Genomic DNA, 21369 nt, shown 5'->3' with positions numbered 1-21369 from the left:
TAGAGGTCAGGAAAGCACAGCAAGTTGTGATTGACAAATAAACAAAAGTATGGATTTGAAGCTAATAAAAATACAAAAGACCTAAATTAATCTGAGAGCCAATCACAATTTTTGAAAGGGAAATATTGACTTCCTTCAAGCTTTTGAAAAAGTGCTCTGCAAGCTGTTCATAACATTTCAGCTATTTCTCCTCCTATCACCTAGGATTGAAAATATTCATAGGAGTCACAGGGACCATCATTTGCCCAAATTTCCTCTTAGTCAAGCCATAACCGACCAGTCAATGTGGTAATGGGAAACAATCTCAATTTTTCGCCTAAAATGTTCCTTATGACTCAATTTGTACTTCAATTTACATAATAGCTTGATTAGTAACTTTGAGATATCATGTTTCTTTTGGATATATTTTCTTTCCCTACAATACAAATATAACTTCTGGCTAACAACTAGATTACTCCTTTTATCATCTATATGTTAACCATCGCTCCATACATTAAAAATCATTAATTTGTCAGAAGGACCTATAGCAAATACTTTACACATCATATCCACAGATGTGATGATCACTGATTTTACAGTGTTTCAGGTAACGGAACCTCTGGTAATGTAATGAAAGCACGTCCAGTTCTGGGATTAATTGCAACTGGCTTCTTTGTGGCCTTAAAAACACAAACTACTTCTGAATTCACAGAGTAAAATTGCTCCTCTCAATTGTCAGAACACTTTAAACACATTTCATGCTTCATGTCACCCATTACTACATAGAAACCATCTCTGTACTGATAAATAGTAGTTTTAACAGTTCACAGAATCATTAAACCACAAAGAAATAAGGATGGGATTCACCTCACCTAACTTTAGCCATCTAAAAATTAGGTGATTTATGTAAAGTAATCACGAGAACCAATTTTGTTGCAAATATAAAAGGGTAAGCATCTTTAGAAGGTCATTCATCTCATCCTAAAATAGTGTTTAAGATGGCAGAATGACTTTTCCAGGTAGAGGCTTGTGTCTTGCCATTAATTTAGAGGGTGTTATGATGACTACTGTAGAAAGAATTTTACTTAAATTGCCTTAATGTCAGTAAATAAGTCTCACTCTACATGTCACTAAACAGTAAGAAAAAATTAAATATAAACAAACCACTTGAATTTGGTCACCATTCTTGTGCTTTTCATTATTATTACGATATTTCACACATTCTCATTCATTTAATGCAGTGGGTTTACACCAATTTTTTTTTTTTTTTCCTTTTTATGTTTTGTTGAAGCTTTGATTTGTAACTAAGGAGTGATTATTTACTGAGGAGAATGCCAGTCAAACAACATTCCCCCAACAGGACTGCTAAGTGTGCATGAAAATATTTGCTTTCTTTCTGGAGTAATGTTAAAAAATAAATGTAAGTCAAAAAAATAAAAGGCAGAACTAAGAAACAGAGAACTGTTCTGTGCTGTGGGAAGGAGTAGCTCTGCTTATAGGGGCTACAGTGGGCAAACAAGCTGATGCAAATCCTCCCAGCTGTGGCTATAATGTGAAAAAGCTAATGCAATCCCTGTCTGTCTAAAGAGATGAGTAAGAATAATGGTTTAACATTTACATATGACAAAGATAAAACAGATTTAGAATTTCTTCTATTTTTTAATACTCTTAATGCTCATCTTTCAAAAACAATGATGAAAAATCAGGGAAAATGCAGAAAAGAACCACAAAAATGATTTAGGAGTCATGGAAAATGCCTTATAGTGAGACACTGAAAGAGCTTTACTTATTTACCTTATCAAGAAGAAGATTGAGAGGTGATTTGATTAGAGTGTCTAAGTACCTTCACAGGGAGAAAACACTAACTACTAAAAAGCTCTTTAATCTAGCAGAGCAAGGCATAACAAGAGACGATGTCTGAAGCTGAAGCCAGACAAATTAGAAATAAAGCGCAATATTTTTTAACAGCGTGGGTGATTAACCACTGGAACAAACTGCTAGGGGAAAAGTGGATTCTTTTTTGTCTTGAATCAAGCCTTTGCCTTTAAATCAAGCTTGGATGCCTCTCTGGAAGATTAAGCATCTCTTGAAGTAGCTAAGTTTTGAGTGAGTCTTGAGAGAGCAGGGGAATGTTTGCATAAGGACTGTAAGATCTTTCAGTGAGCATGATGTGGAGATGTTCCACTGCAGATAAGGACTAGTGGTATTCATGAAGTCAGTTTTAATGCTCTCATTGTTCCCACTGCCTTTAAAATCTGAGAAACATGCAAATTCCAAGCAAAATCTGGCCTCAGCCACAACTTTATTGAATAAAATAGAAGTCCATCTGGGCACCTAAGTACATTGAGGTAGAATTAACTGGTCTATTGTTTGGGTCCCTCCCCCCTGCCATGTGGTCCTGGGAGAGGGGCCCTGAGGGGACAGACACGGGGTTTCCCTATCCCCTGGTCAGCCTCGTTCCCCATTGGTTGTTTTGTGTTCCCCTGCGCGGGCAAGGACCCTCGGGTCCCGTGATTGAGCAGTTCCTCAGCAGAGCCCCGGCCATGCAGCTGGAGAAATAAACATCTCTCTGAAACATCGATCAAGAATCAGTCCATATATTTATTCTTTCCATGGGCCTCGTTGTCTGATACACGTTGCAGTATCTGCACTGTAACAGTCTGTCAAGTATTTTCCTTTTTTAAGTAAAAGAAAGTGGGAAATATAATTTGCTGCTCCTGAACATTTTCTAGATTTCAGACAATATCCTGTTCTACACTGAGACAAACTGTAGAACATTTTCAATTTCCTCCGACTTGCCAGCATTTTGGGGAATGATGCTTTATGCACAGATTTTCTCCTTGTGTGGTTCTCCTGAAGACTGACCTATAGTGAAATTATAATCACCACAATGCAGCAGTTCAATAGAAATCATTGCCTGAGAGTCATCAGGAATTTGGTTTTGAAATGACATTTTAAGTGTCCTGATGTGTGTTTTTGCCTCATGTTGTGATATTATATATTTGCATTTACACTGAGTGCTTAGACATGAAGGACCAATGTAATTTATCTGTATGACATAAAAATGGGGTTTGGGAGGGAGAAAATACATTTCACGGCTGCTGCAGAGAGCTGGGGAAAGGAGTGACCCAAAAGGAAGAAACAGAGCCTCAGAAGGGCAAAGTTCTTGTAGAAAATATGTTATTTGCATTTGAATGTGCTCCAGTCCCATGTCCAGCTGGGCAGAGCACATTCAGCTGCACATTGTGCTATTGTGCAGTGGAGTGGTGTTCATTTGGATTATGTCCCTGCACGTTGCTGTAGCTGCTTCTGCCTGTCTGGGTATATGATATGCTGTGGATGCACGAAGGCATAGATTTCAAATACAAACACGTGTGCTTGTGAATGATTAGATGAATAATACTTTTATTGCTCTCTGTTACAAAGAATTTTCTTTCTTGTCCCCTCAAGATATAACTATGAATTAAAGAAAGCTGGCAATTACAAGCTGCTGCTGCTGCACAAGAGAACAAGGACAGCGACTGTTTGCAGAGCATTCTTTCTTCCATCTTTCTTTTTTTTCTTTCCTTTTCCCCTGCCTTTCTTTTGGCTGAAGAAAAGTTTAGAAGCCAGTTTTTTTCTCCTCTCCACTCTACTGGCTGTTCCAGCCTTGAGCTAGCTTGTTATAACCTACTTAGTCAGTTGGGTGCTGTCACTCACTCCTTCAGAATCAATGGTTGCAGATGTGAGCTTGGATGTTATGCTATTTCCCCCTGCAGTAACAAGCAGTTAATAGATTTTATTTTAATTTTTCTAACTGCTTTGTCTTACAAACAATGGCAAAAAAGTTAGGGGATTTGCAGTTGATTTGCAGATAAACACATGCTTACCAAAACGAGGCAAAATCTTTTGAAGTGGCAATTCCATGTCCAAGTGAAACATTAATAATGATACAAATCATATACTTGTCCTATAGGGAATTTGTTTGCATGAACAAGAAATGTCAGTGCATCAGGATTTTGCTAAAGGAAAGAAATATTCAGCAGGTCTGTCACCAGGGGAGTGCAGTTTTCGTATTGAAAAAAAAAGTAGTCACAAGCATGGCTACATTTGGAAAATCAGAACATTCTTCATTGTGTGTTGCTGCTATTATTATTATTATTATTATTATTATTATTACAATTTCCTCCAGTAGAATAAAAATTTTTGATCTTTCTTTGCTTTGGAGGTACGGTCATGACTAAAAGTTGTCCTCACATTTCCATGACTTTGCACACCTTTGTTATTGTATGGAATTGTTCTCATGTGGCATTCTCCCAGATGCTGCTGGCTTTCAGGGGGAAACAGGAGGCAGACTGTGGGTAGTTACTTGTTCCAAAGCCAGTGCTGACTTTTCCTGATGTTGTCAGATCAGGTTACCATTGCAGCTCTGAGGTCTTAATTGCATTCCAGACAGCCTCAGCTCCCGTTTTAACCCTACTCCTTAGGGAGCAGCCACATTTCAGGGTGGCAGATTTTAAGCGCAACACAGCAAAGAAACCTTGTAAACTATGCATGCACGAAATTGCTTTTAATAATTAGGACAGCTCTATGTGGAAGAAGACAAAGGTGCATCTCACCTGTCCCCGGCACTCCATGGACATGTCCCAGACACCAGTAGCTTGAACATCCATGTTCGATTCCCAGAAGATCCTGCAAGGAAAACTATGGCAGAAGACTTTGGGCCTTTCACTTCTTCTGTGAGGAGATGGGGTATAACTAGGAAACATTGACAGTAATATCACGAGCTAGGCTGTCTTTCAGTTGCATCACTCCTGGTGAATTTATCTCAGTTCCTGGGAAAAAAAAAAAAAAAATCTCTGTTATCTACTAATAAGCAATTATTTCCCCAGCTTTTCACAGAAACTGATAAGCCAAATTGTAAATGCATATGAGAAGGAGGAAGAAAAGTCCTTCTTTTACTGTTAAATGAGGTTTATGTATAATTACAAGATGGGACTGGAGTTCTTATTTCTAGTAGACTCTGTTGCTAAATGAAGATACAAATCCCATAGTTTCTACTAGGTGATAACAGTTCAGGTTAGGTCTTCTCATATGATTGTTCTCAGAAGGGGCAGAAAATTAGTGCTCTTAAAATTTCCATGGAACATTTGGGATTTTAATGGAAATTAAAAATAAAGAACTAATATTTTAATGAATTTCAATCTGGATTCTCTTATGACTTTTTCTGAGATTACTGTTTGACCATATCAGAAAGTATATACAGAAATCTTGACTGGAAGAAGAGAACAGTTTTCCCATCGCCCAGAACTACTCCCACAGTGTCCATCATGTGAACCTGGTCCTTTTCTCTGATTTCATATCTGAAAGACCCTCACTTTGCACAAACGAAGACCATAATCATGAGGCTGGAGGGCAGATTTCTCTTCCACAAAGACTTCTGACCTTAACAGTACAATATCAACACAACAGGAAAAAAAGCTCCCCCATCCTAGTTTTTTAAAGCTGAAGACCAGAGATGGTACCCTCAAATCCAAAAAGAAATGGCTCCCAGTTTTTTCCATCTCTGGAAATCTTTTACACACAAATGTTGAAAGTCCAAATATTGCTATGCACAACTTAAGTCCCACAGGATTCATGAATCTGATTTTAGCTACTTCTATCATATTTGGTTCTTACCTATGAATATGGATATCTTGAATATATTCCTTTGTGTGAATATGAAGCTTCAAAAGACCCACCACTGGGAATTTAGAGCAAGTATTTCTTCAAGGAAGTGACCAATGTAAAAATAAAATGGACAGGCTACAAAAATAAAAAAGGGAGATGAAAGCTTTATGAAGTAATATCTATCTATAAATTTAACATAGAGATTAGAAATATGTTTAATACACTAGAAGGATTTTTTTATTATTATTACTCGTAGAATATTCCCTCATCCAAGCCTTGGAACCCTCATACAGCTGAAATTTACCCAGCAAAGAAAACCTGCCTAGAGCTGCTAAATGTTGCAATGTTTGACTGCTCACCCAAAACAATTACCCCTGTTTCAGTGTAGAAGTGATGCCCTGCAAAAGATTTTACTTATCATTCATTTATTTAAATTACTTTCTGCAAGGCCAAGTGAGTTCTGGGAAATGTACCAGACTGTGGTCCCTAGAGAATCAATTTGTATTTAACTTTAAAAAAAAACAAAATAAACCCCCGCAAAAAAAAAAAAAAAAAACAACAAAAGAAGACCAAGCAAGAAACTAGAAAGAAAACTAGTAGATCCCAAATGTTATAATCACACTTCCCCTCCTCTGCCCACACAAAAAACCCCTACAGAGAACTGTAGATACCATTTCCTGGAACATTTCAGTTTCTAGACTGAAAACAAGAGTCACATTGATTATGTTCTGCCTAAATTGGAACTTGGCTGAAATCTGGGAGTCTTTTCTAAGAAAGCAATTAGGAACACTTGCTCTCTGTTCCACCTGTTCCTGGCAGCACTTACTCCCTTTTAGGATAAAATACCAATCTACCTCAGACTGAGCAATCCTCAGTTTTACATTCACATATAGAAGTAGAAACATGTGTTTAATCACATCCTGCTTATATGAAGTACCCATTTTCGGGTTTTTTTCTTCAATTTTCTTGTAAAGAAAATGTCCTTTCAGAGAAATGAAAGACCAATCTGAACTCCCAGTTCATCTTCCTTATTTTCTAGAAGACTGTCCTAAATATTAAGATAACAAAGAACCAGGTATTTCTTTGTTCAGTTTATCAGTTCTGTATTCCACAGTCAGTGGATTGAAATAAAATTGTTTTCTATACAGTGAAGTTTACAAATCAGTAGACTAAAAGCAATCTAAATATAATCCTGGGTGCTTTGCCTTTACTTTAAAAAAATAAAACCATTATGTCATAATGTTTTTATCCTTTCCTATCTATTCTCCATTTTTCAAGTGTTTCATTTACTTTGGAACACCAACATTCATAATACTAACTTCTTGAATATAAATGTGGGTTTATTTGCATTTACTGTAGCTCATCCTGGATGTCAATCTCTCCTACCTACCTGGAAACCAAGTAAAGGATTCTGACTGAAGAACAACTCTCACGGTGGATTTTTTTTTTAACTATTATTATTTTTTGTTTCCCTGGGAATCAAACTCTTCTCCTTTCTCTGTAAAAAGAATGACAAAATTAAACAGGGTTTTCTGGAGAGTGGGATGTAAAGGCAATAACGTACCTGCAGCCAGTGCACCTCATGAAATTTATGTGTGATAGGGACTATTGGTGTTTCTTCCTCCTAAGTCTTGGGCATTTAGGGATTAGTTTTACATGTTATGAAACAATATGTTGTATCATTCCTCATGTTCCTACTTGCCCACAGCTTTGCTCACAAAGCAGTAGTTTCATTTGTTAGACTGTTGCCTTATGTGGTATGAATTCTTTAGGTGCTAAACTACACAATTGATGAGGTTATGCTAAAGCTAATAACTGGTTAGAACAGCCATAGTGGCAAATTACTGCTACAATTAATGAGCAAGCTAAAATAAGCTCAAGGCCAGCCAAGACAAGTCCAGGCAGAGTCTGACAGGTCCTGAGGATTTATGCTGTTCTGTTAATACAAACCTTAACCTGTTATCAGCATGTAGTTACTATAAACCCCATGGCTTCTTATTAGCATCGGCATTACTGTATTTACTGGGCTGCAGAAACTGAGCAGACACAGAGAAAGAAATGTGGCAGTCAGAAACACAATCACACTTCAGACATGGTGATAAAATGAGGGTTTTCTTTGGGACTCGTTGTTTGGAGTTGGTCTCTGCACAGGCATGACTGGAAACACCAGGGATGTCCTTGAGTATCCTGACTGGAACCCGGCTGGTGCTGCAGGGAGGCACAGCACCCACACATTTATGGCCGCTTGTGACAAAGCTATGGGGATGCACTGCTGCTGCTTTGAGACATCTCACACAAAAGTATGAATATATAAATGAGTAACTGAGCTGAGCTCTAGTTTTCCATAGATTATGAAGGTGTTGTTTGTTTGGTTAATTTTGCTTTAAGAGCTGGGGTATTTGGCCATTTTGTTGGCTAGGGCTGTTTTGGTATGTTATTAGGCCATCTTCAAACATTTACTGTTTATGCTGCTTTTATTTAAAATTTACTTTGCAAATTTAATGACATGCTTACTTCCAGCTGAGGTAAGCACCAAGATGTGTGAAGGCTCTTTTAGAGTTCACTGTCTGAAATGAAGGTGGTTCAAACAGCCATTTAAAAACCGAAAACAGAGAACCTGAGTGGCCTTTATTAGTCAAGCTGAAAGAAAAATCTCTTTTAGCATTTTGTTTTCCATTCCTTTGTAGAAATAAGATGAAGGCAAAAAAAAAAAAATCAAATTTATTTGATGAGTTAATTTAGATTTCTTAAAGATGCTGGAAATAAAGACTTTAATTTACTGGTGACCAAATGTAATTTTAAAAGGATGTATGAAACAGCACATTGCTCAAAGATTAGGGTTGTAAAGAAAAAGATACTAAACCCAAAAGATATTTTTATGATATTGAAAATCGTTAGCTACTGAAACAAAGGACAAACAGAAAACATTTTCTATCTCTGGTTCTCCTTGTATCAAGAGGTAACACTCTGAAAGACAAGGCACAGAAAATGTGTGTTCCTGTGCTGGGTATAAACAGGCAAAATACCTCAAGTAGGGTGCAGTGACTTGACCTGTGCAGTGCTGGGGTTGAGATACCAGGTGCTTTCTTTCGTCTTTAAATTCCAATAACATTTTCATTTATCCAGAGGCTGTTACAGTAGATCATACGGAGATGTGATGGAATGAGCTCTTGCTGTGAGACCTCCAATAGGATATAAAAATATCAGGCATGCTCGGAAAAGAAAAACTCCTTCAGTCAGCTTCTCCCCTTGAGCTCCCAGTGGAAATCAGAATTGGGGTTGCCAGCCTGTGCCAAACCTGTGGCGGTGTGTTGAGAACAGCTCTCCACCAGGAACACAACAATGGAGTTTCTTTCCAAAAGGGTGACAAACACCAGTATTTAACTACTTTTGCCTCCTTGTTGTTTAAATTCAATCTAAACTGATAATCTGGTGCTGAAAGAGTGCGTAAGTTATAACCAATTCTATGAATTAGCTTTTTCCTCCTTGTGGAAAGATAGTTTTGAATATATTTAAAGGAAAACATGTTTCATGAAATAAAATTGCACAGGAAACCCTGGAGCTGCAAAATTTAAAATAGGATCCAGAATCTCAGGCCTCCTTACCCCATCAGCTACATTTCAGGAAAGAGAGAGGGGAAAAGAAAGAGGCTTGACTTCTCTCCATCTACTGCCACTGCTTAAAGTTGGTGAACAGCTTGAGCACCGTTTGTCTGCAAGTCTGGAAAGAATTTTGAGGTTCCTGCAATATTCCATTTAGATTATTCATAAAATAATTGCAACCCAGGAGTCCTTCTTTATGTTTCTAAGAAACCTGTGTAATATCATTAGAAATATTTTTGGAAGCAAGAGAAAGATGACACAAAAATAATTAGACCACTACGAAATATGCTAAGGCTCTGAGTGTTTAAAGTTTTTCCTCTCCCTCTTTTTTCCTAAGAAATGTATTTATTTTAATTTACATTTAGATTAGGTTCCCAGCAGCAGATGGAAGGAATTTAAGTCAATTTGCAATAGGAAACAGACATTCTAGCCAATGAAAAATCAAAGAAAAATAGCAACCATCTCTTGCTCTCCTTTTGGACAATTGTCTTCAGAATAATCAGCATCATGAGAAAAAAATCTTTCCAAGGCCAGATGGGCTCCATGCCTTAGTGCTGACAGAAGTAGCAAGAAATACAGATAAAGAAACCTGTTCACATATCTATATAAAATCTTTTTGGAACAATAAGTAAACTGACAGGCATAGCTAAAGTCTGTCTGTATTACAACAATCTAGAAGTTCTGTTAAACAAAACATTCATTTTTATTAAATCAGGAGTGTGATGGGGATCAGCACAAGTAACAACTGACTTTTTATGTGAGCTGGAGTACAGCAGATACATCCTTCCTAAATTTAGGTAACTATTCAGGACCTTGAACAAGAAGGCTCTCCATCTCAGGTTCTCTCTCTAGTCAGTAAAAAGAGATAAGAACCTCTGCCCAATGATTCAGTGACCCAAAAATATGAGTTAACTTCTGACGGTGTCTATAATTTTCCCTTGACTACAGTTTGAAACTCTTCTCCAAGCACATGAATAAAAAGCATAATGAGTATGGGCTATAATACTCCTGTCCGTCTTGTCTTCCCTGCATGCAACGGCATAGAATGAGATATGCCACTACAAAATATGGATTAGAAGTAATAAAAGTATTCATCATGGCTGCTTAAGAGCACACTCTCCAACCCCTGCTGGACCATGAAAAATAATGCTAAGCAAATAACTTGTCACAGGCAACACTGCACTTCCATTTAGCTATTCAAATGGGTGATAGGACCAATGACTTCCTGTCATTGCCCACAACATCACGGAATCTCCTGGAAGTTAAGATGTTTCCCCCTGGCAGAAGTAGGGCCCTCAGGCCTCCTGAGGATGGAATTCCACCTTCTGTTCCCACGCCTGGCTGGCTGTCACTGTCGCTGCCTTACAGATGTTTCTGTAATCTCATCTCGAGGGCTGTCAAAGGTAGACACGGCACAGCTTCTGCAGACAACCTTGCCTATTGCTTCCCTACTCTCACTGTCAAGAGCTTCTCCTAAAATGTGAAGTAAATTTTCCCTGTTGGGTTATAAAACCTTTTTGTCTTTTCCAGTGTATCAGGATGATGAAAAATAAAGGTTATTCCTTTATTTGAAGACTGACTGTGTCCTCCCTCACAATGCTCCTCAGCTGAGCATCTTCCATTCCAAGTTCTATCCTAGGTGATGGTTTTTTGGATTCTGATTTCTGGCCTCCATTTTTATTAATACCCCCCTAATTAACCAGAATGGCAACATCTAAATTGGAAAATGCTCTGGCTGAGGCCAAAAGCTGAGCAGGTTTTGTAGGGATGACTTTCATTTCAGCATGCTGTTTACCTCTATTATGGCAATACCATACGACTGGTTATATTCATCTAATGATTCATTAAAAAGTCATGACTTTTTTTTTCTGTTGATCTGTTGGCTAAGCAAGAGATTTCTATTCTGTATTTTCACAATCACTGACTTTTAAAAAATTGCATTTTCTTCTACTGAAGAGTTCCCTTTTTGAGTTCTTTTCTCAAATTCACTTTGAATTGTAACTATGGGCTGTAAAACATTTGTTGTCCCTCATGTTCTGATGCCACCAACAAATTTAAAACATAGTCATCCAGACCAAAAAGCAAAACATTGGATAGGACTAAACCCACATAAATAGGAAAACAGAAATATTTCTCTACAATCCGAAGATAAGAAAATTAAGAAAAACTAACTCTGGAAATTACTTTTCCCTTTCTACTCTTATTGGATTAGTTTATGAGCTCTGACCATATTAATATTAATATATGCAATACCATTAGATGGCACTCAGTGTTATATGGCATAGTTTCCAGGTTCTGCTGGACTAAAATACCCTGATATGTACACTGAGTGACTTCCTCCACACAATTCTTTCAACAGCTCTTAACATTCAGTATGTAAATTACACTTGTTTATATTGCCAATTTACCTCCAATTTAAATCACATTGGAATTTGGACTATTGAGTTTGTGTTAATCTGCCTGGCAGGATTTGGCCTACATCGGACAGAAGGAGAGAGGAGGGATGAAGAGTGAAAGAAAAAAAAAAGTAATCCTCAAACATTTTTATATAATAAAAAATTAACTAAGATAAGCTATGCAAAAATGTTTCTTTAAATTTCTAGCTCACTCTTCATTTTAAACAGTTATTTCCAGAGGGTTAATTAGTGTATAATTCTTCCAGCAAGAGCAAAATAACTTCCCACCAAGCTTGAATTTGGCAAAAACAATCTACATCACATTGTCATTACAACTGAACTTATTTATTTTATTTATCAAGTAGATATATTTAAGGCATGGGAAGGGGGAGGATAGACATGAGGGATTGAAGGCTTATGTTCATTCTTTATCCATTGTTTGTGCATAAAAGTACAAATACATTAAAAATGTCAGCTCATACAGATGCTTAAGATGTTCCAACCTGCTAAAAAGATATGTCCTAAGTCCCTAATTCATATAAGTTGCACTGAGCAGTATTTACTGCATGTATGGTAGACAAAACTGCTAAGAATGCATATACTCAAGGTTTTCATTTTTCTTCTATTTTTCAACCTCCTTTTTCACTTCTGTTCATCTGCTTCAGGCCTTTTTTTTTTTTTTTTCTCCCAGAACTTACACAGTATTTTCCTTTTATGAAAAGCAAGCCAACAGACAAATAAAGAGAAGAGGAACTTGTCAGCTTATAACCTACATTGTCTGATAAACTTTTGTGCATTAGGCATTCTTCTTTCCCTGCATGGAATCTCCACATAAATGGGGTTTGCATGGATTAGCTTTATAAAGTAGTGGACAAGGTTTGAGCTGTCTCCTGCTCCAGCCCTTCCTTCTGATTGTCTGAAAATGCTTTCCATAGGGTCAGATCTGCTGGAAAAGGGCTAGAACCAGTACTTCTGTTGGGCTCAGACTAACTCAAAGGCAGCAAGGTATAGCGGAACAGAGAGAGATGAGAAACTGGAGAGATCATAGAAAATTATTAAGGTGTCTGTAAACAGAGAGAATACAAACAAGCTAACAACATCTGGTCCCAGAGGTACAAAGAGGAATCTCATACACAGAGGCCTCAGTGATTCCACTCCTCTCCTTCCTACCCACTTATGGACAGAAGAGTAAGAATTCCAAACCTGCAGGAGGTGATTAGATTAAAGAGAAGAAAATGAGAACGTAAGGCAGAGAGGCAAAATTACCGGAAGACAGGAGAATATAAGTGAAATTCTAAAGACAATTATAATGATTTTATGGATAAAACAGCCACAAAGAGTGGTGGGAAAGATGAAAATAAGACTGGTGGATGAACATAAATGCAAACAGGTTGTCACCATAGGGATGAGGGCAACAGGGAGGTGGTTTTATGTAGAGGTGGTTTCCTTCCAGAATTGGTCAATAGAAGTCCATGCATCCTTTGTGGGGAAGAAATGTAAACAACCTGAGTATGATTTTTAACAAGGATGAAAATAATACCCTACATCATGACTGGTTACTTTATTAGCACAAATGAAGTCTTTAATTTTAATGAGTAAACTTGATGGAATAACACAAGGTGTTAATAATAAAACGTGCAACGTAATTTAATTTTGGGAGAGAGGCTGGCTTTTTTTATTTGTTTCCTAGGTTTGGTTTGCCTTGGTTTGGATTTTTGTTTTATTTTGGGGCTTTTTGTTTGTTTGCTTTTTGGTTTTTTTTTTTTTTTTTTGTTAGTTTTGTTCAGTAAATTTCATACAATAGCAAGTTAGAACACCGCAAAACTGTGAAATGCTGGCATTTACTACCTTCTCTATGACCTTAATTTAGCTGCTTTGTGTTGGACTGCAATGAGATTCCCTCAGTTGCCTACTTGGAAAGATTATAGGATAGGCATCAATAAAATTTATATTATCTTCTCATACACATGCAGTCATACACACAAACCCCAACTTGTCTTTCCCAAGTAAATGTAGTCAACAATCTACACCTCTGCCATCTGTGTGCAAAGGTTTGAAAGTTCTATGTGACCCTGAGTTTAAATATTGATATCCAACTTCTATGGGTACATATGACAACACTAGCTGTAAAGTAAAAATTATCCAATAAAACCTTGTGTACTGGTTTAGGGGATTGGTATCAGAGTATCTGCAATGCAACTCTGATGTATTCTGAGTTTGTGTCAGCATGCCAGGAACTGAAGGAGTTCAGCAAAGAGTAACCTTCAGTTCAGAAAAGGCTATCTACATCTTTTCCACATGATGAATTCCCCCACAGATTGGTTGGTGGGGCACACACAACACATAAATCAAACTTAACTCAATTTCCACTTTAGTTTTTTCAGCTCACCTTTGAAAAGAAAACAGCATATTATCTTACTTAGTCTAAGGCCACCCTAGCAATACAGGGAAAAGAAGAAAAAAAAAAGGCAATATATATTTTTAATGAAAACTTGGTAACCTGCAAAAATAAGCTTTTTTACTCTTTAGAAAGATGCTAAAACTGCAGTCTCCACAATTTTGGGGTAACTGAGGTTTTCAAGTGTCCCTTGTGATAACAGGATCAGTACAAGAACCAATTGTGTTCAGTTTATGTACCAGCAACTCAAAGGTAGGCATAAAATACGCACAAAGGACATGAAATTTGCTGATGAAACATAACTGAGGAAAGAAAAACAGTTGATCAAAAATAGAAGTACAACAGTATAATTCTAAACACTCAAAATGAACAAAACCACAGATGCTGGCATGTGGTTTGTGCAGTTTAATGTAGAGAGGGGTTGGGGAGTAGATATTAAAAACAGGACAAAGGAACTATGAAAAGGGAGAATAACTCCAGTGGCCACTAATATAATAGGTAAGGGAAAGCTCCAGTGGAGAGAGGGACTAAAACTTGAAAGCATTTGGAGCAGTTGGTAAACCATAGTAGAAACCACAAGAAATAAAACCAGAAAGATATTAAAGGACTGGGTGAACTTTCTATAAAAGCTTTTCAGAGTTCACTGTGCAAAAAGCACCAAGGTTCTCTGCAGTTTCCAAACCTGGGCTGGCTTAATGCTTCAACACACAAGGAATGGCCAGATAACAGTTTTGATCCATGTTTTGTTCACACGCACTCAAAACTGAGTTGGGGAAAAAAAAAGAAAAAAAGTGCTTTAACTGCAAAAAATAGACCTACATGTTTCTGCAAACAAAAATTCCTCTCTGGGTTTTCTCGTATATATTTTTTTTTCTTTTTATTTTTTTCTTTTTAATTAAATCACACTTAGTTATTAAAAAATAATCTGCTCTGCCTTGTTTCTTTTGAGGGGAGGGTTATATGTTTACACATCTAAAAGTGCATACAATAAGATGCAGGACCTGTAAAGGATCTGTAACTGATTTGAAAAGAGTAGTATCCATTCTTCTGTCTAAAGACAACTGCATCAACCTTCTCCCGTGGAAAGACTGGAGAAGGCTGTGCCTTCACTTTGCATACAAAAATGTAATGGATAAATGCACTGAGGCTTCTCTCCCACACTCACCCAGACACTCTACAAGCAAAGCAAACAGCAAGATGTTTAATTAATCCTTAACTCCATCCTTTGCTAAAGCTGTGCTCATATGCAGAAGGTGTAGCCAAAAACTTTCTTGATGTTCGTTTAAAGAGATATTAACCTGGAGTAATTTCTGTCCATTAAATACAGAAGTCTGAGGTCCCAAAAGGTGTCTGATCCAGTGTTTGTAACAGGCTGAGAAGTGATATGAGGCAGAGACCTCTTATAGATCACGGAGGGTCCTGCAGTCTATCAGGCCAGGCAGTGGAGAAGTCTAAAGGCAGATACCGTCTGGAGAATAAATGTAGTTTATATTAAAATAGGGAAATTAAATATATAGTTTTTTAGAAAGAGCAATTGATTCCAACAGTCAAAATTTCTAAAATATTTTTAAGAATAAAGAATATTAAAAGAAAGTTTTCTTTTACTGAGCCTCAAGGTCATCATACATACATATTTGTTACAAAATTTGTACTTTTCTTTGTCTACCAAACTACCATTATTTCTAATCCTTTTACAGAAAATGAGACTATGATTATTGCATTTTATATGGCACAGAAAGGATAAACTCCAGAAAAATAATACAGACAGTTCTTATACCATACTTAAATCTTCTGAGTTCAACCTCCGTACTTTTTTTAATCATAAGAAGTGCAAAGCCCAAAATTTTGGATAAATTGTTACTGGTTTAATTAATTAACTCCATACAGATTTTTGTCTTACAGAATAGAAGGTTTACATCATGGAGCTGTTTCATTTTACTTCCATCTGAAGAAATTAGGAACAGCAATGGTAAGGAAAAACCAGAATGTTAAATAAAGTAATTATTTTTCTGGGTACCATTGAATTTTCCCTTCCCTTCCCTTCCCTTCCCTTCCCTTCCCTTCCCTTCCCTTCCCTTCCCTTCCCTTCCCTTCCCTTCCCTTCCCTTCCCTTCCCTTCCCTTCCCTTCCCTTCCCTTCCCTTCCCTTCCCTTCCCTTCCCTTCCCTTCCCTTCCCTTCCCTTCCCTTCCCTTCCCTTCCCACACCTTCCCTTCCCACACCTTCCCTTCCCACACCTTCCCTTCCCACACCTTCCCTTCCCACACCTTCCCTTCCCTTCCCACACCTTCCCTTCCCTTCCCTTCCCTTCCCACACCTTCCCTTCCCACACCTTCCCTTCCCACACCTTCCCTTCCCACACCTTCCCTTCCCACACCTTCCCTTCCCTTCCCACACCTTCCCTTCCCTTCCCTTCCCTTCCCTTCCCTTCCCTTCCCTTCCCTTCCCTTCCCTTCCCTTCCCTTCCCTTCCCTTCCCTTCCCTTCCCTTCCCTTCCCTTCCCTTCCCTTCCCTTCCCTTCCCTTCCCTTCCCTTCCCTTCCCTTCCCTTCCCTTCCCTTCCCTTCCCTTCCCTTCTCTTCCCTTCCCTTCCCTTCCCGCACCTTCCCGCACCTTCCCGCACCTTCCCGCACCTTCCCGCACCTTCCCGCACCTTCCCTTCCCTTCCCTTCCCGCACCTTCCCTTCCCTTCCCACACCTTCCCTTCCCACACCTTCCCACCCCTTCGCACACCTTCCTGCACCTTCCCTTCCCTTCCTTTCCCGCACTTTCCTGCACCTTCCCTTTTCTTCCCCATTGTTTGAGTTTTCTTTTTCTTTAATGACATTTAGATCATCTATTTTTTTTTCTCCACATCTTGCTCATTTGTAATGTAGAAAAACAGATATTGTGAAAATTTTATTCAAAATATGCTTCTTTAACTCTTCAAGTAGAATATGACCTTTTAACTTAACAGAGTTGGATAACCAATAAATTATATAAAAAAACCCCTAAATCCCCTCTGGCAATAATCAGTGGCCATACAGATTTTGACAAGCACAGCAAAACTGTAGCCATTGCTGAAGCTAAATTCTTAGTCTCGTCAATTCCTTTACTGTCTGGGAGAAAAAGGAAAACAAAGTAAAAATATGTGGGGTTTTGCAGCAGTGAGCTGGCAGAAGGGGGTTTTACCCCTCGCGTGCTGACACAAAGAAGCCCGGAGGTCAATGCTGAAACCCCTCTGGAAGGCGGCACTCAGTGCCCAACACACAATAAAAAAGGGGTAGAGTTCCTCACCCAAAAGGGGCTCTATCTTCCTGCCGTTGTTATGCAGGCATGCAGGCAAAGGCAAAGAAGTAAAGAGAGGGGACTCTTCATTTCTGTTCCACACAGGTTTATTCCGGTGAAATGACAAGGACAAAGAGCCAAATTTTTAACAGCGTCCAGGGACTTTATACTGGGTACAGAATAGGCGGGGAAAGGAATCTCAGCCAAAGGGATAAGGACAAGTAGGCAGGGTGAACAGTGAGGGAACCAGTGGGAACAACACATAGGAGGGACTTCAGGAAGGATCCAATGGGGTGTTGAGGAACAAAGAACTTTCAAGAACTGATACATATTAAACCAGGGAAATGAATATATGTAACCTCATACATAAAACAGGGAGGGGAAAATATTAACCAATTGGGAGGAAACATGCAAAAGACAGAACAAGGGGATTATGGGTTCTCACCATAACTTCAAGTGGGATGCTTAAACTTGGGACTCTGACCACCACGATTTATTGTCTGTATTCTCTGGAGTGGTCAGGGCAGCTGGAACCACCTGCATGGCCACATCTCTCCTGGTTTTACTTATTAAATTATGGACAGAGAGCAATAGAATTCTTTTGGTAAAAACAAAAAAGACTAAAAAGATAACAGATATAACTAAGCAAAAATGTCTTTAACAGTTGAGGATTGTAATAAATGGTTAAAAGTTTTTTTTTTTTTTTGGTTGAGAAGAAGTCAAAAGTTGCTTGTTAAAAGATTGGGGATATACAGTTAATGAGTTAATTGTTATTGCGACTGTACGGGTGTAATGTTGCTATGTGCCCACTAGATGGTGACACCAATGGGGGAAAGTAATGGGTCTATAGAAAAGAGGAGGATGTTCTAGAATGTTCTTAAGATGACTTAATAATTATGATGTAAACATTTTGAGGAATTATTGGTTAGGGGGGCAAACCAATCACTCGACGCCCCAGAGACTGATGGAACTGAACACCAATGAGGACCCTGGCAACGAGCCATCAGAGGGAGGATCTGAGCTGCACCAATCACAACATCAAGAGAGACTATAAAAACTGCCCCGGGGCTCAGCCCCCTGGGGGTCTTCCTGAGGAACTTGAGTGCGAGGGAATGCCCTCCACGTTGCACTGTTTGTTTTTTCTGGGTTGTCGAGTGGGACTTGGGCTTACCTCAAGTCTCCGCTCCTGGTTTTCTTTTTAACAAACGAGCAGACTTTTACTCCACCCAAAAAGTCCAAGCCTCGTTTATAACAAGGACCATCATTCCAAGAATCCAGAGTTTTTCAAAAGGCGCTGCAGCCTTCCTCTTGTGTCTTGTGCAAGATCATTGATAGTCTTTTCGACTGGGGAGATGGAGGCATAGAGGGTGTTCTCAAACCATTGTTCAGTTTCAAGCTTGATGTCATCAATCATCTTCTTCATCTTAGAGCATGAGGCGTGAATGCTTTGGCTTTTTGATGATAAATTAAAACAACCCATTCCCTCAAAATCATCACACCCATGCCCATGTGCTAAGAGGAGGAAATCAATGGCCGCTCTGTTTTGTAAGGTGGCTTGCCTGGTTACCTTCTCCTCTTCTAGGTGGTCACTAAGGGCATTAGAAGTAAGATTCGCTTGCTTCGTTACCCAACACTCTAGGTGTCCCAATTCACCCAGAGCTTTTGCCGCCACCACCCAGCACAAAAACACAGAGACGGCAATTCTTTTTAATTTAGATGAAAGATAAATTTTGCAATCACAGTGCTCATCAAATTGGTTTGCATCTCTTGTGAATTTTTGACTTGTTCAAATTAAAAATTTGGGTCATGTTGGGGGAAGCCAAGGATAACCGCCCAAGGGTGCATGGACCTCCCACAAGTTGAGAGGGGATTCTGGCCCATGCTCGGTCACCACAAATGAGGAAAATTCCCTTTTCTAACTTAAGGAGATTGGGATAATATTCATCTCTTGTGGAGGGCATGCTAACTTTTTCTAGCCAATTGGTGTTTTTCAGCTAATTGGTGTTTTTCTAACATCAATTAGCCGAACTGAATTCTTTTTTGTACTGGACAACGTGAGAAAACTGATCAACATAATGATAGTAATGGTGGGGCTTAAAATCAAAGTGGATACAAAAGTGGGCACGTGTGGAGCCAATCAACTCAAACTCTTGGGGTTCATTTTCTAATTTGGGTAAATTTTCAATCCATTCCCTCCACAAGGCTAGGGGGTTGGTTATGGGAATATGGACTTTATATGTAACGCGAGACTGGGTAAAAATATGACAAGGGGCTTTCTCACTATTTACTTTATTTTGGAAGGTGACCAAGCTTTGAGAATGTTCTGACAGCTGAAGCAGGATACCCACCAGGCAGGTAGACAAAGGGTCATTGACTACGGCAGATGATAAACACACTTGGTCCTGCTTTACCGCATGTGCAAGGGTGACCCATATGTTTTTTCGGGGTTGAGGGACAATCCACACCTCACTCAAGGTGGTCACAATCCATCCCCACAGTAGGTACTGAAAGAGGCTCCACAGGCTGGACATGATTAGGTGTCAGGCGTTTGGGGTGGCTTCTCTAGGGAAATACAAACATAACATTATTAAAGTACATAACAAAAGAAAATTATGAGATTTAGTATAAATCAAAACAAACTAGACAGGTCCCCTTCAGATCCCCTCTTTTTAGAAGGAAGATCGATTAAAATAGGGTAAAAAATAGGGTAAGGATCGAGATACTATGGGAAGGAAGTGTTTTGTTCATTAGCAACCTCGTCTTCAGATGGGCATCTTTTCCTCCTCCATGAAGCCACTATGATGTCTTTGGGATTGCTGTCATCTAAAGGGTCTAGATCTTTGCTGGGGCTAGCCTCGACTGCCTTTGGTGGTGTATAGGGTTTGACCCATTTCTTGGGGATCCAGCACATTCTGGATGGTGTACTGACACATGCATGTCCTTGTCCTCAAGTAATCAGACCATAATGTCCTTGTACCTCCTTGGTTTCTGGGTCCCGGACAAGCACAGGCACCTTCTTCTTTAGCCTCACTCTGGTCTTGTTGGAAAAGTGCCTCAGGACAGGCAGATTGGGCTCCTCAAAGGTGCAGTTCAGAAAGTTTAATGTGAAGAGGACTTGGCTGAGTTGGATGACAGGGGAATTCAGCTCAAAGCCTCCCTTCTGAAGCTCAAGGAGCCCTTACAGCAATTGGTGAGTCCTTTTGATGATCGCCTGTCCTGTTGGCGAGTGTGGAATGCCGATGGTGTGTTCGATTCCCCAGGACTGCAGAAACCTGTGCAACTGTGACGACACATACACGGGCCCATTGTCAGTCTTTATCTTTTGTGGGACACCAAGCGTGGCAAAAGCCTGGACCAGGTGACATTCCACATCATCCGCTTTCTCACCAGCATGGGCTGATGTGAACACAGCCTTGGAAAATGTGTCTACTGACACATGGAGATAGTTGAGCTAGCCAAAGGCTGGGAGATGGGTGACATTGGTTTGCCACACCTCAGAGCTGTTGCGTCCCCTTGGATTTACCCCACTGCCAAGAGATGGAAGTTGGTGGTTTTGGCAGTTGGGGCAAGTTGCCACAATGGCTCTCGCTTGGTCAAGGGTGAGGTGGAACATTCGGACCAAGGCGGGTACATTCTGGTGGAACTTCTCATGGCTCAGCTTAGACTGATGGAAAGTGTCCAGCAGGTTGACATGCCAGACAAGCATGGCCAAAGTATCTGCTCTGCAGTTGCCCTCTGCTATAGGCCCTGGAAGGCTGGTGTGTGACCTCACATGCATCACATAGAATGGCTGGTCCTGCTGGGAGATGAGACAGATTTACTTCGCGAGCAAAAAAATTTTCTTATTTGAGACCTCCTTAAGCAAGGCGTTTTCAGCTCGCATAGTTACCCCTGCAACATAGGCCGAATCTGTAACTAAATTAAAAGGCTCTTTGAATTTCTCGAATGCTCTGACAACAGCGGCCAATTCTGCAACTTGTGGCAACCCAGATACCACCTTGACATCAGACTCCCACTTCTGTGTCTTGGGATTTTGCCAAGTCATGACTGACTTTTGTGATCTCCCAGAGCCGTCCATAAA

The sequence above is a fragment of the Coloeus monedula genome, assembly GCF_965178545.1.
Source record: "Coloeus monedula genome assembly, chromosome: Z".
Taxonomy (NCBI): Eukaryota; Metazoa; Chordata; class Aves; order Passeriformes; family Corvidae; genus Coloeus; species Coloeus monedula.
Note: the sequence above shows the minus strand (reverse complement) of the source record.